The 17,665-nt window shown below is 40.2% G+C and overlaps 1 protein-coding gene and 1 pseudogene across 2 annotated transcripts in view; one reads left to right on the forward strand and one right to left on the reverse strand.

Annotated features, from left to right (window-relative positions):
- The first annotated feature begins 1,552 nt into the window (after positions 1 to 1,552).
- The window catches only part of ADNP (activity-dependent neuroprotector homeobox), a 40,286-nt gene continuing 24,173 nt past the window's right edge, over positions 1,553 to 17,665 (forward strand). For both annotated transcript variants that reach the window (XM_011951366.1, XM_011951365.1), the window contains exon 1: positions 1,553 to 1,727. The gene's annotated coding sequence lies outside the window, so the exon portion shown is untranslated. The remainder of the gene's footprint in view (positions 1,728 to 17,665) is intronic.
- Positions 15,874 to 17,394, reverse strand: LOC105518394 (annotated as a pseudogene).

Below are 17,665 nucleotides of genomic sequence, written 5' to 3' on the forward strand. Positions count from 1 at the left end.
CGGGGAGCATGCATGGCATGGAGTGAAAGTCTTTGCCTCCCCTGTGCAATCCTTCCTCCCCAACCTGCCAGCTTCCCTCCTATCCTGACCACAGTTCACCACCATCCCTTTTCCCCAGTCTCAGCTGCCTGGTCAGCACCTCTTTCGAACATTCTGAGCCCCAACTTTGCAGTATGATGGTAGAAAATGGAAACCCAGAGAGCTGCAAAAAGATCTTCTTTTAGTGTAATGAATGGGGAGTAGTTTTTGTGAACACCCTCGTATTCACCTCTTCTTTCCTCTGGGCGGCCTGCCTGCCTTCCCCTCCCCCCCAACCTTGATCCCTGTCTGCTGGAAAAGGCGCGATTGCTTCTCTTCCTCTTCTGCCCAAGACCAAGACTGTAGGTCTGAAATCCTTTTTAGCCACACACACCCCCCACACACCCACGAGTCTTCTTAATCTTCTTGCATTTACCAATTCCTCTGGACACTTCTTGCCATAACCCCATTTCACAGACAAAGGCTTAGGAGGGAAAAAGAACCAAACTGTTTTCAGTGTTTGCCATGTTAATGATGTCCATCCCCACACACCCAGTTCCCATCCCTGATGCTTCTTGTGCCTGTATCTTGAACCTTCAGAATGAAAAAAAAAAAAAATCTCTTGGATAGCTTGATACAGTTTCTTTAGAAATCTGCATTGTTGCTTCTGGTTTATGGCCATGGAGAAAATACCAGCCCCCACCCAAAATGCACCGCAGCCAAGTCGGCTAAAGGCGATGAGTGTTGGAATCAGTAGGGGGCGCATTCTCTGCACTGGGTAAGGCTGCAGAGGGGGGAAGGGCCCCCGAGCTAGAACAGGATGTGCTTCACAGCGCCTTCTACAGACCATGGGAAAATGGGCCCAGCAAGACACACTCGCACTCTTAGTTGGTGAGCTGACAGCAACATGGCGAAGTAAGATTGAGTCAAGAGCAGTGATTTTACTTCTTTTAAAGAGCCCACCCTGCATTTCAGAAGTTTTCTCCTTTTACTTTTTCAAAACTGTTGGCCCCTAGTCCACATTTGTTCTTGACGAATCACCTTGGCACATCCTTGGTTCGGATTCCCTTCCTCTGGAATTCTTCCACCTCAAGTTTTGAATGTGTCACCATATCTTTCCTAAGTCTGGTGGTAAAGGAGAAGGTTTGAAACCTGAAAGTAACAGGTTTGGGGGCATTGCTGGTTAACTCCCTTCTTCATAGGCCAAATCTTTCCAATTCTTTGAGAATTAAAAATCATTCTTGAGAGATGTTGGATTTTTGTGGGGTAGTAATAGTTATAAGTGTGTAGATGGGTGTCATGATTTGCAAAGCCTTGTTGGTAAACATCAAGCCCATGTTGGGTTCTTCATTGTCGAACTCAAGTGTTGATTGTAAAAATTTCGTTTCCCTCCAAATTTGGACTTGTAATTGCCATTCATTATCCCAGCAGCCAACCACCTTTACAAAAATGTTGATACCAGTCTTCTGTGAGCACCCACCTTCTTAGGGTGTGTTGATTTCTATAGATTTTACTCCTCTTGTTATTTCCATAGGTGTGAGATGCACAATGCGAAACCTAGGCCCCAGCTTTTACACCATGATGCGCAGGGTTGTACTTTTTGTACTGAACTGATAGGTGGCCTAGTGGTTATGCCCTGTACTACCATTTTGAGGATCTGGACTCCGTTTCCTGCCTTGCTCTTTGGACCACATTGTCAATTCACACCGGTGGGTATATTCATTTTGGAGGGTGGGAACTGCAGCAACAGGGAAGCCAGAGACTTCCTCCTCCTTGGTCACCACCAAAACCAACACTTCCAAAATTTCAGCCTAGCCACATTCCTCAAGGAACCGGTTAGAGCTGGTTGCAGTAGTGGATTCTGAACACTTATTAACATCAGAAATGACTTACAGCTTTTTAAAGAAATTTTTACAGATGCTAATATTGTAATCATTTGCATTCTACACCCTTGTGTATAAAGTATAAGTATTCAGTTACTATTATTTTGATAACCCAATCTCTAGAGTTGCTAAGCTTCTAAAAGCCTTAAATGTCTGATGAAAACCTGCTTTTCCGTGAACCTGTTCTTACTACCAAAGATTGACAGTGGTTGATGTTTCTGGGTACCTTTAAGACTTTGTTACAAGTATGTTACATAAATACACCAAGATAAGTTTATGGGGAATGGAATGGGTGTATTCTTTGATACCTAGTTAACCAGTTGGTGCTTAACAAGAGAATTTTTCATTGGAGAATTGCTACCAAGTAACATTTTGGTGAGTGAAAAGGAGGCCCTTTGGTACAAGTATTTGCCTAGAGACATTGCTTCTACAATTTCTTGGTCATTGTGAAAAAAACATATTTAAATGGAATTATTTTAATTTTTAAATACTGTGTAGTATTTGTAGACAGGTATAGTTTTGATCTTTATTTGGTGTTTTATATGCAGTTATTTAAGTTCTGAAAATGAGCATATAATTTGAAGGCAGCTTATTTGAGGGAATGTTTGAAATGAAGATTGTCGAGGGGCTTTTGTTTGATTTGGCAAATGAGATACAGTGTTGAATGAGGTCCTAAGTGGTAACAGCTATTTTCCCTTAAAGGAAAACTTGCTGTGAGCTCTTAGAAAGCATGTATTCTACAGTTTCAAAAGTTTCTTGGTTTTAACACTCAAAAAATAAGGTGAGGCCAGGCAAGGTGGCTCACACCTATAATCCCAAAACTTTGGGAGGCTGAGGCAGGAGGATCGCTTGAGGCCAGGAGTTCAAGACCAGCCTGGGCAACATAATGAGACCCCCGTCTCTACCAAAAAAAAAAAAAAGTGAAATAATTGGGCTTGAAGACTGGAATTTATAGTAGGTAAACTATATACTTCATTAAAGTATAGTAAAAGACTCAATTAACTAGAGTGTGGGGAATGGGTATTCTGTTTAACTGAACTTTAAGCAGAAATTCCTTCTTTATCTTGGCCTTTGTTGAAAAATTTCCTGAGACTAGCTTATCAGGAGCTGCTATATATTGAAACTAACCTCTTTGATTTTGGTTCTTATAGTCCCTGTATAGAAAATATAGGAGATTGGGCTGAAAATCTGTTAATCATCCCTGGCCCTTCCAACCTTGGAAGTCGTCGTAGATTTTAGACATGCCTGCTGTGAATTTGCTTTGCTTTGCTTAAGTTTATCTTTTTCTCCTTATGCCAGAGTGCAGGAAGAGTTTTAATACTATTTATATTAAAATAAGAACTTCACAATGTTGAACAGATTGTTTTGGTACCACTTGCAAGTAACCAACCAGTAGACTTTTATCAGACGAAAATGGCTTATTATATTTGATTATTAAAAGCATAGGTATATAAAGCATACTGTGAAGTTGTTGCTTTCCTTGTAACTACTTACAAGTTTTGAAAGTATTAAAAAGTTAGTACTTTTTAATAAAAGTACTAAAACTAAAATACTCAGCAGTATATTGGTTGAATAAGATGATACTGGCTACAAATTTTATTTTGAAAATTGCAACTTAGGAAGATAGAGCTGTTTTGTAAAGGAGAAAGTAGGGATTGATGCTTCATAGGGTAAAAAAAAGAAAAACTTCAGCGTTTGTGCTGCTTTTGAGAATCATATATAAGTAACAAAATTGCATAAATTGTAATAGACCTCGGCCAGTTGATTTCATAATTGGCGTGTGTGTGTGTTTGTATGTACACATACACATAAAATACATGTGGGTTTTCTAGAGCTGGAAATGATTGTCATATTATTAAATACAGATGAAAAGTTCAAGTATCAGGTGTAGTTTGGGAGAAAGTACACCTAGTTTTGAGATGTAGTTTGGGGACAATACATTTAAGTGTAATAAAAAACGTACCAGAATTAAACTTTCTATACATATTTTTTCCAAGTAACCTATTTAAATCTTAGTGAAATAAAGATTTTAAAAATGATAGAAAAAAATTGAAGTTTTTATTTTACAACATTAGAAGCATTATTGTGGTTTACACCAAAGTACCCATGACTGTTGTGTTAATAAGCTACTTGTTCAACCTGGAGTTCCAAAGGACTTTTACTTTAAATGAGTGTCATAAAGTCTGTTACGTCTTACATAAGGTAAAATACTTTCAGTGGGAGTTTAACCTTCATTCTCTTGCCTGAGAAGCAGGTACATTAAGAGAAACGTTGCTCCCCTATGTGTAAATAATTTAATTACAGTTAGATTCACAGAGCTTGACTTGTTATTAGCATCAGATAAACTTAAAGTTTTTCGTCTCCTAGTTTTTGTGTTTTATGTTTGTTTGAGACAGAGTCTTGCTCTGTCTCCCAGGCTGGAGAGCAGTGGCGCGATGTCAGCTCACTGCAACTTCTGCTTCCTGAGTTCAAGCGATTCTCCTGCCTCAGCCTCCTGAGTGGCTGGGATTACAGGTGCCTGCCACAACGCTCGGTTAATTTTTGTATTTTTAGTAGAGATGGGGTTTCGCCATGTTGGCCAGGCTGGTCTTGAACTCCTGACCTCAGGTGATCCACCTCGCCTGCCTTGACGTCCCCAAGTGCTAGGATTACAGGCGTGAGCCACCGTGCCCAGCCCCTCTCCTAGTTTTGTAAGAGCTTGTGATATTAACTGTGGAGCAGATGTCGTAGTTTGCTCATGTACATTACTGTCAGTTTGGAAACTCGGTGTTTGAAACTGGTATAAACCAAAGCCCCATGCTAATTAATTGATATTTTGAATGTAAAAGCTGTTTCTTGTTTTTACATTGGCACTTTCCACTTTGACTCTTGAGATACTTTATTAGATAAACCATCCATGCTTTGCCCATCATAGGTGGCCATTGTGACTTCGTGGTTTTTTATTTGATCCTGTTAATTAGAAAATGAGGAGAGAATGATTATGTTCTTTCATCCTCTCAGTGTCTTAGTACTCCTTACACCTGCGTTCCGTTATGACCTACCTTTACTATCTGCCAGTTTTGGGGTCATCTTAAGTCAGAATTCATATTCTGCTTCACTGGAGTGACAAGGCTCTCCTCACGTATTATCATGCTTCTCAAGTTAGTATATGTAAGCCAACTTGATTATGTAGAGAGAGAGAGAGAGAGAGAGAGTGTGTGTGTGTGTGTGTGTGTAGGAAATCACAGATAAAATTTGAGCCAACTATGAAAAGTGAGTTTTGATTGCAGGGCACACGTTTTTATTCTAGTCAATAAAAAATGCAAAATTCATATTACTGTTTTAGTCCTGGGTCCTCTCATCTCTGTGTATTAATTCAGTCCTCTGCCTTTAGGAGTTCCCTGAGATTCACTCGCAAGCTTTGGTATTATTGATCCCTACCTTGGTTCCAAGACAGCAGCTAGAGAAATCCTGGAACCCCTCAAGAATTTCAACAGTGTTCTAGAAATAAAGATTTAGAAAATAAGAGGAAAGTATAGACAACGTTGGATAGAGTTTACAAAGGGAAGGCTGCTCTGAATATATGCCATAGTTTTAGATTTCAGTTAAAGATTTAATTTAAATACATACACATCTAAAAGAGTCATGCATTATTTGACCAGCTGTTAGAATTAAAAATGAATCTGTATATCCTAATACCCTCTTCAGTAGGGCATAGATTTGTAATTGAGTCACTTAGCTATGGGTTGTGTTTATATGTCACTTCTCACGTGACTGTGATGGCTTGAATAAGGATGTGCTGTTTAAGTGTCAAGGCCCCCTCACTGGCCTTTATGGATGATGGTATTGTGATGGCTTGCCCGTTTTCTTTTCTAAGCACTTTATAAACTGTTCTCAATTCTGTCAGGACCATCCTTGTTTCACAAGTAGGGAAATCAAGACACTACCACATACAATGATGAAATGAGCCACAGAATGTGTCTGGGCTGGTTCCCAAGCCTGTGCTTGGAACACAAGCCTTAATGGTGCTCTTGTAAGCTGTTTGGCTAATGGGGGCTCACATGAATGCTTCCCATTTCATAGTGAGGTTTTATGCTTTCACGTGAGCTTACACCCAAGGATCCCAATGGTGTCTACATTTAAAGAAGCTAGCCACACCCCCAGTAGGGAGAGTCTGGGTATAAATTGTGCAGTTGGCAGTTAATTGGAGTAGCATATTTCTGCTTTGAAGTTAACTGTATACGGATCGAAAAAGAAACTTTGTGTTCCCTTTTCCCAGTTTTTTAGTTTAAGACAGTCTCTCCTGAGCAGTTATTTTTTGTTAAATAATTGCTGGCTTTTACCCTTTCGTTTTCTGAATCCTTCGTGCTCCCTTTAAGAGCTTGTCGAAGGCTGTGCTTCAGTTGACAGTCTGTAAAGCTCTGCTCTTCTGCTGGAAGCTGGTGACTTGAGAACCTTTTGAGTGGTTTCTTTTGAAGAAACTCCTGTCTAGTGGAAATATGGTGGAATTTATTAAAATTTTAAATTGGAATTACAAATTTAGGTTGCCAGAATCCTTGCTCTTGTGAAGGAAGTAAGCTAAGACTGGGAGTATCCAAATGCAAGAAGTGCTCAGAATCCTGCTTCAAGATCAGTTACACTTAAAAACAGCAACAAGAGGACGGGCGTGGTGGCACACACCTGTAATCCCAGCACTTTGGGAGGCCAAGGCTGGCGGGTCACCTGAGGTCAGGAGTTCAAGACCAGCCTGGCCAACATGCTGAAACCCCGTCTCTACTAAAAATACAAAAATTATCCTGGTGTGGTGGCACGCACATGTAGTATCAGCTACTTGGGAGGCTGAGGCAGGAGAATCGCTTGAACCCAGGAGGCGGAGGTTGCAGTGAGCCGAGATGGCACCACTTCACTCCAGCCTGGGAGACAGAGTGAGACTCCATCTCAAAAAAAAGTAAAAATAAAAACAGCAACAAGAAAAATGCAAATAAAACTTCTCTGGGGAAGTTGTAAAAAAGTGAGCCATCAAGTGGCAAAACCTGGTACAAGAATGCTTTTGAAAAGCTGCCTTTGGTGAAGCCTTGATCCTGGGAGATGGCTTAGAAAAACTTGAATAGTTTTTCTAAGTTTAAATAAATTGTTACTCAAGAATGGCGAAAGAAATATGTTTCCTATTGTGGGAAATTATTTCTGAGTAGTTTTGGTAGAGCATAAAAAATGTATTATTAGAGGATCAAAATAACATTTTATGTTGTTTAGATGGAAAGACTAGGCATGCGTTTTATGTCATTTAGATAGACGTGGCATGCTTCTGAAATAATTTATAAATGGACATAATCTATGTGTCCTCTCGTGGTGGTGTGATACATACTGGTTTTCGTCCACCACAGTTCCTGGCTTCCCCACCCCATAACCCCATTACCATGTTTTGTTATAGGGTTGCGTTAGGTCTCAGAAAATAATCTCTGACCTTCAGCTCTCGCTTTACACCTGCCCCAAGGCAAGACTCTAATCTTTACCCAGCTTTCTGATTGTAAGTCTTGAGACCCTCCCTAGAGAGAGGGTGTTGCCCTGTACCCCAGGGAAGGGAGGTAAGAAGAGATGACTGCATTATAAAGCTTTTATAAAAACCCAGGAGAAGCCAGGCGCGGTGGCTCATGCCTGTAATCCCAGCACTTTGGGATGCCGAAGGCGGGCGAATCATGAGTTCAGGAGTTTGAGACCAGCCTGGCCATCATGGTGAAACCCCATCTCTACTAAAAATAAAAAAAAATTAGCTGAGCATAGTGGTGGGGGCCTATAATCCCAGCTACTGGGCAGTCTGAAGCAGGAGAATTGCTTGAACCCAGGAGGCAGAGGTTGCAATGAACTGGGATTGTGCCACTGCACTCCAGCCTGGGGGACAGAGTGAGACTCCATCTAGAAAAACAAAAACAGAGCTGGGTTCAGAGAGCTTCCAGATAGTTGAACACACCTGGAGGGTAGCGCCCCCAGGGAGGGCACGGAAGCCCAGTGCCCCTATGCTTTTCTTTATCTGTTTTTTCTTATAATAAACCGGTAAACATAAGTGTTTCCCCAAGTTTTATAAGATGCTGTAGCAAATTAATAGAACTCAAGAAGGGGGTCTTGGGAACCCCAGCTTGAAACATCAGTCAAAAGTTCGGGAGGCCCAGACTTCTAATTGGTGTCTGAAGAGGGAGAGAGCAGTCTTGGGGTTAGACTAAGCCCCCAACTTGTGGAATATGACACTATATCCAGGTAGACAGTGTCAGAACCAAATTAGGACACTCAGCTGGTGTCCGCTGCTTGGGAAAAAAACCCACATGTTTGATCATAGAAGACGACTTCAAAAACACAGTTTGAAGGTCTTCCCCTGAAACACTCCTTAAGGGCTACTTGTGAATTATTTCCCTTTTTCACATTGGTCTTAAGCCAGGTTGTCTGCTTACAGTGACGGCAAGTGACTGTATGCCTGTGGAGTTCTTATGTAGGCAGTGGAGTGCTAGAATCACTCTATGCTGTGTCCCTGCCTTGCTGCAATACCTGTTTAGAGTGAAGTAAACTGGGAAGTGCTCCTCACCTCACACTCTTCCTAAATCTAGATTGGTATATTATAAAGGATCCTCAGTCTGTTTTTCTTGTTTAAGTACTGAGGCATCTTCCCCGGCTTTCAAATACAATTTTAGGTGAACTCTTAAATTGATGAAGTGTCAGGAGGCCAGACCTCTGACTGCCCAGTTGTCGCCTTGTCCCTCAGGCATCATCTTCCCTCTATTTGTATACATATCTTGAACTCCTAGAGGAGTTCCACCTGAAAACAACTGGTTCTACTGGTGTGCTGGAAGTTCTGGTGGTCACTGCTAGAATTCTTGCCTGAAATCTGAATACGGAAAGCATCAGGATAAGCAACAACACAGTAGCAGTTTTCCGGTTGTGGGCACCAGTCTTGTAGCCTGCAAATCTTCCTAAAAGACCAGTGACTCCACATAGTTTTTAAAACATAAGATATGCAAAATCGAGATGCAGCTTTATGTTTCTACATAACTGTAAGTCACCTGGGTTTGTTTAAGATAGTTGCAGATGTTCTGTTGCATAAATATTTTAAGTGTCACTGAGCTTGTAAAGTTAGGAATATGCTAACCTGAGTATGAATGGCTCACACAGATGTAAAATATTATATAAAAACACTACTGTGCATGTAGCACATTGTAATGTGTACAAGAACAGATGTTGTTATGGCAACCACATCTGATTCTCAGTCATAATAGTTTGAGCTTTTTGGAGAGGTTATGCCCTGGTGTGAACTCAGAATTTTCAAAGTGATTTAAAATTTTAGTATCTCATCTGGTTTAAGGTAATAATGGTAACTGCCTTAAGCATTAACTTGCATCATCTCATTTAATCCCTCTGACATTGAAACCATTAGATAGTGTCCTTCTGCTTATACCATAAGAAAACAGACCTCTAGAGGTTAAATAACACGTTTAGGATCACAAAGCTAGTAAGTGGCAGAGCGAGGATTTAAATACAGATCTGTCCAACTGTAGGGTGGACCACTGCATCGTATCTTTATTTTATAACAAATAAAAGCTTTACTGTGCTATGTCATCCTATCTCTTATTAAGGAGGTTTGAAGTTATAAGGTGTAAATTGTTTTACATATGGCTGATCGGTAAATTTTTGTCCATAAAAATAGTATTATTGGCACAAATTTTGACTTAAGGCTATAAGCTTCACCTGTGAACCTTTTCTTTTCTCCTCCTCTTACTATCACCACAGTATCCTATTATCTCATTCCTAAGGCAGTGATGGTTTCTCAGACCTCTCAGATTGAGAAGATGGGCATGGGTGTAAGCTCCCTCAGGTGATTCTGAGGGTTGGGTAGGGCTGGTATCTACTCTTACCTAATTGACTTCCTCCGGGCTTTTTTTTTTTTTTTTTTTTAAGATGGAGTCCAGGCTGGAGTGCAGTGGCACAATCTCGGCTCACTGCAACCTCTGCCTCCTGGGCTCAAGAAATTCTCCTGCCTCAGCCTCCCGAGTAGCTGGAATTACAGGCACTGACCACCACCCAGCTAATTTTTTGTATTTTTAGTAGAGATGGGTTTCACCATGTTGGTCAGGCCTCCCAAAGTGCTGGGATTACAGGTGTGAGCCACCACGCCTGGCCCTCTGGACCTTTCTTAATGGAACCTGCTGAATACAACCAGATATAATGCTTTTTTTTTTTTTTTTTTGGAAATGGAGTCTGGCTCTGTTGTCCAGGCTGGAGTGCAGTGACTACAACCTCCTCCTCCCAGATTGAAGCAATTTTTCTGCCTCAGCGTCCCGAGTAGCTGGGACTACAGGCATGCACTACCACACCTGACTGATTTTTGTATTTTTAGTAGAGACGGGATTTCACCATATTGGCCCCGCTGGTCCTGGAGCTCCTGACTTGGTGATCCGCCCATCTTGGCCTCCCAAAGTGCTGGGATTTCAGGCATGAGCCACCACGCCCGGCCCAGATTAATCCTCTTAAAGTGCTATTAGAATCATGTCCCTTCTGTACTTTGATATCTGCAGCATCTCCTCGGTGCCTCCCAGACATGGCAGCAGACTCCAGCTTCACGTTCAGGGTCCCCATCCTATCCTCACCCTGCCTGTCCAGTCATGTCGTTCCTTATTACTCAGAAGCTTGACATAGCAACCATTCTGACTCAGTGGAGTTAAGGAGGGAGTTCCTAGAACACCTTGCTTTCTGGCCTCTGGACCTGCGCCAGAAGCTTTTTGCAATAAATGCAGATTCTCCACCTAAGTTAGTGGCCCCAACTCAGCAGCTGTTGCCACCCTTCCTGCTGAGAATGAACTAAACATGAAGCAGCCTAGGATTTAGTTTGTGACACATCTGATATATCGCCTCTGTTACTGCAAATATTTATTGGATGTCATGTCTGTAAGCCTTTTCTAGGCAGGGATTCATTCATTCAGTCTGCACTTGTTGAGTGCCTGCTTTGTTCTAGCCACTGACATAGATGTTAGAGATACAGCAGGAAAAAAAACCAAAGTCCCAGGGTCTCCCTTTGTAACCCAGGCCGAAGTATGATGGCACCATCATAGCTCACTGCAGCTCAAACTATCCTCCCACCTCAGCCTCCCAAGTAGCTGGGACTATAGGCCTGCACCACCACACCTGGTTATATATATATATATATATGTGTGTGTTTTTTTTTTTTTTTTTAAGTAGAGTTTTCACTATATTTACCCAGGCTGGTCTTGAAATCCTGGGCTCAAGCAGTCCTCCCACCTCAGCCTTCCAAAGTGCTGGGAGCTGGGAGCCACACCTGTGAGATGGCACCCTTGTCCTGCTGCATATTTTAAGGGTTCTGTTTAGTCCATCAATTGAGGTTAGGAAAATGAATGTGCTAAAAGATAATATGTAATGATAATAATTTATAGACATAAATGCCAGCCATATCTGTTAACTATTTCAGGTTGTATTTTACTAAATCTCTGAGATCACCTGTGATGAGCTTTTAAAATAAATAAAACTTTTAAATCACAGTGTGATTATAATTTTTGTATAATTGGTAGGTAATGTGATGAACCAGGCTGTTTACCGTTAGATTATTGGTTTGCTATTAATGAACTACACCAGCATGAGAGAAAACAAACTTCCTTAAAGTGCTAAAATTAAATTTTTCATCATTCTGTTACCTTTCAAAAGCTTTCCATTTCATTTTTCCCAGGACCTCTTCTCTTGCTCTTCTGCTTTGGTAGCGGAAACTTAAGGTGATTTGAAAATTTAACATGTGGGAATTCTCTGAAGATCTTTTCTCTACTGCCACACGCTCAAGTTTGCAAAACAAAGTAGTTGAATGTCTCACTGAAGGAACCCCAGCTGTATTAAATCTATTAGTTAAGCCAGAGTGAATCAGGGCCTTCATTGCCAAAAGTAATATAATACACTGTCCCTGGCCTCTTGGAGTGAAGCAGATTTGCCAATAACGTGAACTCTCTACCATTTTTTTTTCTTTAAGTACTTAAAGGTTTTGGAGCCGCCTAGATTCCATTAATGTATTACTACTCATATTAAATGATTATAGTGTTAAAAATGGTCTGGAAATTTGTATAGACCTTCAAAATGCTGTGTTACGTCCACGGTTTGTTCTAGAGGATCTGTCCTTTTCTGGGGAATATTAACAAATGCCTAATACTCACATTTTGGCAAAGACCCATCAGTGAGAAATGCCCCTGATTTTGAACCCAGACTACCCTGCTCTTGAAATTATAAGCAGCCTTTGTCTGCTTCCCTAATCAACACTGCTGCCTTAAATTTCCCAGGAATCACTTTACAAAAAAAAAAAGAATGTGTTTACTTTTAATTGTTGTAAAGTATACATAAACTTTACCATTTTAGCCTTTTTTAATCTTGCAGAACTGAAACTCTATACCTGTTAATAACTCCCCGTTTCTTCCTTTACCCAGCCCCTGGCAACCACCATTTTACTTTTCTATTCCTATGAATTTGTTTATTCTAAGTACCTCATGAGTGGAATCATACAATATTTGGCCTTTTGTGGTTGATTTTATTCACTTAGTATAATGTTTTCAAGGTTCATGTTGGAACATGTATCAGTACTTTATTCCTTTTCAGGGCTGAATCATATCCCATTATGTGGATATAAACACGTTTCATTTATCAGTTGATTTGAGTTGTTCCTATTTTGGGGGTATTATGAATAATGCTGCTGAGAACGTTGATATACAAGTTTATGTGTGGTCCTGTGTTCCCGCTTCCCAGTTGCTTATGTAACTTTTTGGACTTTTAACTGTTCTCCCAGTTTAACTGGAGCCTGGAGGTAGTTGAGAACAGAGAAGCCTCCTATCAACTCCCTCCTTTCAAAAAAGGAAGCCTCTAGTTTCCCAAGGGACTTTCAGAAGACCATGCTTAGAGGATTAACAATGGGAAAATAATAAAGGGGAGACATAAGATACATCTGTTTTTTGAAAAGCTGGCCTGTTATTTAAGGATATCAAGGTTGTGGTTTTCATTTTACAAGATACTGCCCTTATGATTTTGATAGAAACAAATTATTCAGATGTGACTATCTAGTGACTCTTGACCTCCATGGTGATGGTAAGAGTGATTTAAGACAAGTGTCCTCAGAGCTGAATTCTTTCTTCTCTGGATGTGATAGAACCATCTGACTGACTTGAGATAGGTACAGATTCTTAATCTCTGTATTACTGCTTCAGCTGGTTTGGCTGAGCCTTTTAATTTTTGAAGACCGTTTCAACCTTGGGTGTTGAAGTTCTGGCGCTTTCAGGTGTGTGTAGGGAACATGCTGCTGTTTGTTTTTAGTGAATGTCAGAGATAGAGTTCGGTCTGCATGGGTAATGAGAGGAGTGCTGCATCTTAGGTCTGGAGGGTGGCCTTGAGACCCAGCTCGCTCATGGGCAAGCAGTTGCTTCACCTCAGCTGCTAATTTGTAAGATGAGAAGAGTTTAGATTAGGCAACCCCTGGGTTCAGTGATTCAGAGTGCTGCTTTTTCATAACGGAGTTCAGTTGATGGTGTGATTTGGAAGATGAATCTCAGTCTTTTGACTTTCCTAAGGCCTGTACTGGACATTTGTTTTTTCGTTTTGGGTTTTGTTTTTCCAACCCTCATTTCAGAAACAGAATGCTTGTGTTCCTGCAGTTGAGGAGACACTGAAGACTGGTGATTGTGATTTAGATTCAGTCCAAACTATCTTTTTCCTCACCAGCTGAACAAGCTAACTCTGAAAAGGTACTGCATATTTTAAAAAATATTTTTTATGTCGTATGTATGAAATGGATGCCACTGACACAAATGCACTTTTCAGGGGCATTAATTGAAAAATAATGTCCAGAATTAGGGTAGTGTTGTCTCACTTGACATCTCCTGAATATGTCACATCCGAATAACAGTTTATCCAGGGAACCGGGGAGACTGACAAGCTGGAGCTTATCCTTTGGAGAGGGGCCTGTGAGATCACGGAAGGAATGGTGAGAAGAACTGATCCTGGTTCACTGGGAGAAGAGGGGCGTGTCTTAAAGTTTTGAAAGGCTGTCATGTGACTGGGGAATTTATAGCCTCACTGAGAGCTATGGGCAGGTTACACAACATTGTAAAGCTGTCCAGTGTGGAATGAGCTGCCTGGTGGGATTTTGTGCCCCCTCTCACTTGAGGTGATCAGGCAACAATCTTTTAGAGCATGTTTTTTTTTTAGAAAGGATTCACACATGTTGATGGAAAGTGACAAAAAATATTACTTTGACTAAACATTTTTGTATGGAATGCTGTATTTAGATAAAATACCATCTTTCGCCTTGCATAAATTTACACTAAAGAAATGGTTATAAAAATTATAAAGAATAATTGATAACAATTAAAAACTTGAAGAAAATCAATGTTTATTTTTGGAGGCAGTTTTGTATTTGGTTATCTTTCATTATCAAACTGGGAGAAGAGTAAAAGTCCAGTGAAGTTAGTAAAAATAGAAGAATACAGAAACTGCTCATCTTTATTAAGAGTGTTATAATACGATTATCCTAGGCAATATAATTGATGTTCATTGTTCAGATTTAGCTTTCAGTACATAAGTGTCATCATTTACAAAGTAGTTTTCTTTCTAATCTTCCTGGTTCTCTAACTCCCTCACCCCCCTTTTTAGCCTCAGTACTACTGTACATTTTCCAGTCATCTTAAGGCAAGAGGAGACTAAACTTGATTTTCTTAACTCTCTCTTGCTGCACAGTTTTATCTGCTAATCCAGAAAATCATTCTGCCCTGGATAGTCAGAATTATGTGTTTTGTGGATTGGGGAGGGAGGAGAGGAAAAGGAGGAGGCATCAGAGCTGCTTTTCTATGAAGAGTTTCCGGCATCTGGAAGCTCTTTTGCCCAAGCTTACAGGAGAATGGAAATCGGCTACCTCTGTTCAGGGCTGTGTATTTTAGAAAAAGATTGAGTGGGGTGATTATTTCCAGACTGGCTGTAGGCTCTCAATCTTAAAGCAAAGCTGTATAAGATTAATTTTTTAAAATGCAAATATATAAACCTTTTTGCAACTGGTTTGATTTAAATGTAGGGCTTAATGGCACATGTAAATAAAATAAAGTATGTTCACTACTTCAGATGCAAATCCTAAAATAGGAACAATAAGGGCTTATTGGCTATAAGAAGAAATAGGGTTTTACTGTGACCACAGTTTTTGATTCAGTGAGTGATATAGACAGGTATTAAATATGTTACTGAGGGAAAGGTAGGAAGGAAAGAAAATGCATAAATACAAGAATGATGGTTTTTTCTTTCAACATTTTATTTTTTAGTTTCTAAAATACAAATCAATATATTTTGTTACATATCATTTTAACAAGCTTGAGTTTTTTTCAATATAAGAAGACTTGATATAGGTACTTTAAAACTTTCTTTTTTAAAAACCATACAATTTATCTTGGGAAAGCTTATCCAAAAAAAAATACACATGTACATGGGAAGTTGTTTTTCATTACTTTAGAGCACAACCCCCAACTTAAAATGTGGTCCACTAAAATATGTAAATATTCCTCCTATCACAAAAATAAAATCTCATGGTTGGGGAAAAATAATATTTGCCATAGGCCTGAGTGAGCTTGAAAAACAAGTTAGGATGTTTAACTGTATGGAGGAACATCACGGAGGGAGTCCATCTAGAACCATCTAGCAGAAGGACTAGCCTGTTGCTATTGGAGCTAATCTGTTTCAGAGACTGATACAAGGTGCATGCTCGGGGGTACTGAAGATTCACAACAGCCACGGAATCACTTACTCAGAATTAGCCGAAATTCAGTATACAAGAATATATGACAACAGTAGAACAATGTCAATAGTTATGCAGTGCCCGGAAAGCAAGCTGTAAGTTTAGAACAAGAACCTCAACAGGAACAATAGTCAACATGTTTGTAAGACTTTGAAGGTGAGAAAACATTTGCAGATGATGTCTTGTGCCCAAGTACGTTATTTTCCAGGACACTGGGGACAGCATCACAACATATAAAGTAAGAAGAAATCCAAGCTGTTTAATCTCCTACCATTCTCTTGAGTATTAAACCCAGGCCACCTTTGGCCACTTGCGGGGTTTCTTTTCTTCTTTTTTCTCTATGTAAATATTGCTTCTTGGGACACCAGCAGTTTTGCTTCTTCACTCTTATCACAGGCTAAGTGTGGAGGGGTGTTACCCTCAGTGTCTTGGATGTTTGTGGATGCTTTGCAATACAGAAGGATATGAATCATCTTCAAGTTACCCTTGGCTGTGGCCCGGTACTTTGCTGTAGCCTCATAATGATCCTTAACATCTGGATTAGCCTCACCTTCTAGTAACATGACATCAATCTCATGCCTGTTTTTGGAAACTGCATGATGTAGGGGAGTAGAGCCATTTTGATTGACAGCATTTACTTGAGCACCTTTTCCAGAAGGGCTTTTACGGTCTCATTCTGGCCAGCACAAACAGCAGTCTGAAGAGGAGACCAATATTGCATAGTATTTATCATTTACTGGCACTCCAAGTTGAAACAAAAATTCAGCAATTTATGTATGTCTGATTGAGCCTGCCCAATGCAGTACACTTCTGTCCTGGTCAGTTCTCATAGCCAGGGATTTATTGGCCAGAATCCTCTCCTTCACCTCCTCCAGCTTTCCGCTGTAGGCCCAGTTGCAGACAGTTAGGTTAGACACACACCCCTCTGTTTTGTTTTCCCAGGATTGATGTTTTCTTTCTGATTAGTTTTTATCTTAACAGGTACTGAATGTTTCCACAGAGACATAACAAAATCTGTTCTTTAAATAAAAGTGTCGTCACAGGTAGCGGTTAACTGATGCTTTGATTCTGTTCATGAGAATCAGATGCTTGTCCCTCTTAGAAAATTGCCAGCATAACTTAACATTTTTTAGTTAGATCATTGGTTTAAAGAAACTTCAAAAATCTTACTCTTAAACCCCAGTGGGAGTTATAAGATATATGTAAAAATTCTTGCATCAGCATCAGTTGGAGTAATTTAAGTATCAAGGGTCTGAAATTCTTACATAGTAACTTGGGTTGATGTTATCAAAAAATGAAATTGTTTATATCGTAGTAGCCTGATTGTCTTCCTAATTTTTATTAACTTAGAAAATACAGCTACCGTTTTTTTTTTGTTTTTTTTGTTTTTTTTTTTTAAAGACAGAGTCTCACTCTGTTGCCCAGGCTGGAATGCAGTGGCGTGATCTCTGCTCACTGCAACCCCCACCTCCCAGGTTCAAACAATTCTTAGGCCTCAGCCTCCCAAATAGCTAGGATTACAGGTATGTGCCACCATGCACAAGTAATTTTATTGTATTTTTAGTAGAGTTGGGGTTTCACCATGTTGGCCAGGCTGGTCGCGAACTCCTGGCCTCTAGTGATTGCCTGCCTTGGCCTCCCAAAGTACTGGGTTTACAGACATGAGCCATGGTGCCCATCCTGACAGCTGCCGTTTTCTTCACTAGTAATAGCCATCATTTCTAGCCCTTGATTCCACACTCTTCTCTTCTCCCAACCCCAGGTAAAAGATAATCCCAAAAAGAGTATGTTTTTCTTTACAACTTTAGGGTAGAAATGTTTTTTTAAAAAATCACACTGTAAACTTTTATTTTCTGATCCTTTAGGTTTACTGTGGATTCCCTATCACTTCATACCTTGATCAGACTAATGTTATTTGATGAAGATTTTCAGTAAACTATCAGAATTCTTCTGTAGCCATCTAGGCCCAGATTCTACATTTCTGTAA

Source organism: Colobus angolensis, unplaced genomic scaffold (genome assembly GCF_000951035.1).
Source record: "Colobus angolensis palliatus isolate OR3802 unplaced genomic scaffold, Cang.pa_1.0 Scaffold319, whole genome shotgun sequence".
Taxonomy (NCBI): domain Eukaryota; kingdom Metazoa; phylum Chordata; class Mammalia; order Primates; family Cercopithecidae; genus Colobus; species Colobus angolensis.